This window comes from Mastomys coucha, unplaced genomic scaffold (genome assembly GCF_008632895.1).
Source record: "Mastomys coucha isolate ucsf_1 unplaced genomic scaffold, UCSF_Mcou_1 pScaffold21, whole genome shotgun sequence".
Classification (NCBI taxonomy): Eukaryota; Metazoa; Chordata; class Mammalia; order Rodentia; family Muridae; genus Mastomys; species Mastomys coucha.
In genome coordinates, this window is record NW_022196904.1 from 177,872,989 (window position 1) to 177,876,371 (window position 3,383).

Consider the following 3,383-nt stretch of genomic DNA (forward strand, 5'->3'; position numbering starts at 1 on the left):
ACTCATCCACCAAGGTTGGGGGGGGGGCTGGTGCGTGGTCAGGGGGGCCCGAGCTACACCCCTCCTGCACCTTCCCAGCTGCTTTCTTGTTAAAATCCCAGACACCTCACTGAAGTGTCTCAGAGGAGAGTTAAGTTTTCCCAAAACGAACCTCTCTTTAGTTAACTGATGGTGAGGTGGGATTCTCTGGAGTTTCTTGCCCCTGGCAGAGTGACGAGCTGGCCTGAGTGCTGGCTAGCTTTACTGAAGCACCCGCCATGATGACCGAGCCACAGTCCTGCCCCTGCAGCTTCAGGCCTGATGCTCAGAGAGAGCACAGGAAAATGAGTGAGGGGCCAGGAAGACTTGACGGAGTTGGGTTTCCAGGTCGGAGGGTTAGGCAGAGGGCTTGGTGCTACGGTCAGATTTGCAGCCGCTAACACATTCCTGTGCGAAGCCCACCACCGTCTGTCAGTTCTTGTGAATATGTGTATTTTAAGCAATAAGATTCAGCTACCCAGACTGCCCTGCGCACTCTGGGTGACGATATCCTGTGCTGTGATTGTCCGGAAGACAGAGTGGCTCCAACCACTGTGAGAAACCCCAATAAAATCAGTCTCAAGTGTTCTACGTAGTGTCCTGCCGCTCCTTGTCCCCTTTCTTCCTTCTCACACTTTCAGGTCGCAAACCCCAAGCATGTTTTCCTTCTCCCTGCCAAGACCAAATAGTGTCACATAGCCGTTAGGACAGGGCCCTAGGCCGGCAGGAGGCAGGAGGCAGGAGGCAGGAGTGAGTCAGCACTTGATCCTGAGGAGTTTCCCTTAAATTCCATTTCTATTATCAAATACTTTGTGACATTCCATAAATATGTTGAAAAATGGCCCCAGAAAGCAGAGACAAGTTTGTTTCCCACCCCCCCACACAAGGTTTCCCAAAGCTGGATTGGTTTTAAAGCTTTTTAAATTTTAATTTTTTGAATATCTTATTTGTGTGGGTGTTTGCCTGCATATGACAGTGTAACATATGCATGCAGTACTCGTGGGGGCCAGAAGAGGGCATCATTTGGAACCAGAGTCACAGAGTCACGAACCACCACGTGGATGCTGGGTGAATCCAGGTTCTCTGCAAGAACAAGTGCTCTAAACCACCGAACCATCTCTCTAGCCCCAATTTTAGGTACTTTTGAGATAGGATCTCACTCTAGTCCCGACTTTCTAGGAACTTCAATAACCCTAGCTCATAGTCATCCTCCTGTCTCAGCCTACTAATGCTGGAATTACAGGAGTGAGCCAACCACACTGCCTTAAAATTTGATATTCACAATATGCACTGAATTACCTGTTTTGTGCCCAGCATACGTCAGAAGTTAAGGAAATGTGACATAAGCAAGAACCAAGCACCCTGTTTCCCTGGGTCTTGGAGGTAAGGTGGCCAAATGCACCTGTGTAGAGTGGTCCGCACACAAGTAAACTGTGAGTGGCTCAGGCTCAGACACCGCAGGAGTCACCGGAGGTCTTAAGTGCTGAACTGCAGGACCCTGAAGAAAGACGACCTTGCTGCCCTTGCCCACGGCGGCTTCTCATGAGGCAGTTACAAGTGGCAGAGCATGATGATACCCAGCATAGCTGTGTACAGAAAGTGGTCCTGCTCCCTAGGGGTGCTCACCATGGGCCAGGCTCCCTGGGTAGTGGTGGAGAGTTTAAGTTGATCCTGGGTCCAAGGATCATGTCCGGGCTTCTAGGTCACTCCATTGAGACAGCTGATGTCTCCTTACTGCTAAGCTGTCAGGCTCCATCCAGGCAGTGCTGATGAGTCCGTATTAGCACATAAAGACAGTTCCAAAACCTTAGAAGCTGAGCACAGTGGAGCATGCCTGCAGCCCAACACGCAAGGAAAGGCCAGAGGTTCGTGAGTTCTTGAGGCCATCTGGGAATGCATAGTGTGTTCTAGGCCAACATAAACTAGCAAGACCCTGTTTTAAAACTACCAAAAACCCACAGGAAAGAACCAGAGATGTCTACAATTCTTGTCTTCCTAAAGATAATGTCTGAGTGGCCCCAACAGAAAATGTCTCAACTCTTCTGGGCCCGTTGCCGGCAGCTGTTCCTGTACACTTACTCAGTTTCCAGACGCCTGGAACACTGGGTCACAGGAGTTCACTTTTCTGAGGTAATAAGATTATCTCCATTGCCTCAAGTGAGCAAGTTCAGGTAGCAATTATATTTGCCTCCAAGCCTAAGACAACCCCAGTTTCCCGGTTTAGTCTTTTATTTTTCAGTTTCCTGGTGTTAGACATTAAGCAGAATCACCCAGGGTTTGACTCTAGCTTGGCTGAGCTCTAGCGGTGGCTGTGGGTTGGAAGGTGTTTGGGTCTCAGGCTCCAGCAAGTATCTGGGAGCAAGCGTCTGAGCCTTGACCGGGTGGTCTAATGGGCAGGCCCAGCATGTGGGAGGTGAAATCAGAAGTGAATTTTAAAAAGAAAAAAGGAGGATGTAGTTGCTCCGAGGTATGGTGGAGGAAAAGCTTTATTGTAAATAAAAGGGTAGGCATAGCCAGACTGAGCCAGGCCATGTGAACAGGGGACGGAGGGGAGAGCCAGGAGACTAGTATAGCAAGACACCAAATGGGTAAAAGGACTGGGGTAGCCAAAATGGCTGGATTATGTAGGGAAGAGTTAAATAGGGACCCCAGCCACTTGTCCCCATTTGAGACCTAACCGAGAGGATCAGGAGCTCAAGGTCAGCCTTGGCAACACAGGTCTTACAGCTATTCTGTACCCTAAATGAGACTGCTTTAAGGTGCATGCATATATGTGTGTACACATCCATAGAACTTCAGTCTTTCATGAGCACCTACCACGTGCTAAATCTTCAGAATGGAGACCTGGAGGGGACAAGGAACACCAACTGGGACTTCTAGGCAGGCTCTCTGGCAAAAGCAACTCCATGGCTGTCGGGGGCTGAAAGACAACAATAGGCACATATGGTCCTATGAGTGCTAGGTCATGGTGTGCCTCGTGCTGAAAAGGCACAAAAAGGCCCAAGAGGCCTGCCTGGAGGCCACGTGGAGTCTGACGGAATCAGCAAGCCGCTTAGGCCTAGGTCTCTGCATCTGGGAAGTGGCCAGAGATGAAGTCGGAAGGTAAGTAAATAATGAAGTGTTGAAATTGAATCTGTGTTCTGGTACTTATTGGCTGCTGACGTGAGGCAAGTCTTGTTTAAGCATCTTCATAGGTAAATTTTCTTAACCTTAAAACAGTTCTTCAAGGTACAAGTTACAGTCTTCAAGAGTGTATCTGTTCCCAGGAGCAGGAGACACTCAGGAAGGAACTGACCTGTCCAAGGTCACACAGCTGATAAAAAACAGAGCCAGGATTTGAAGCCAGACCTGTTGATCCCAAGAGC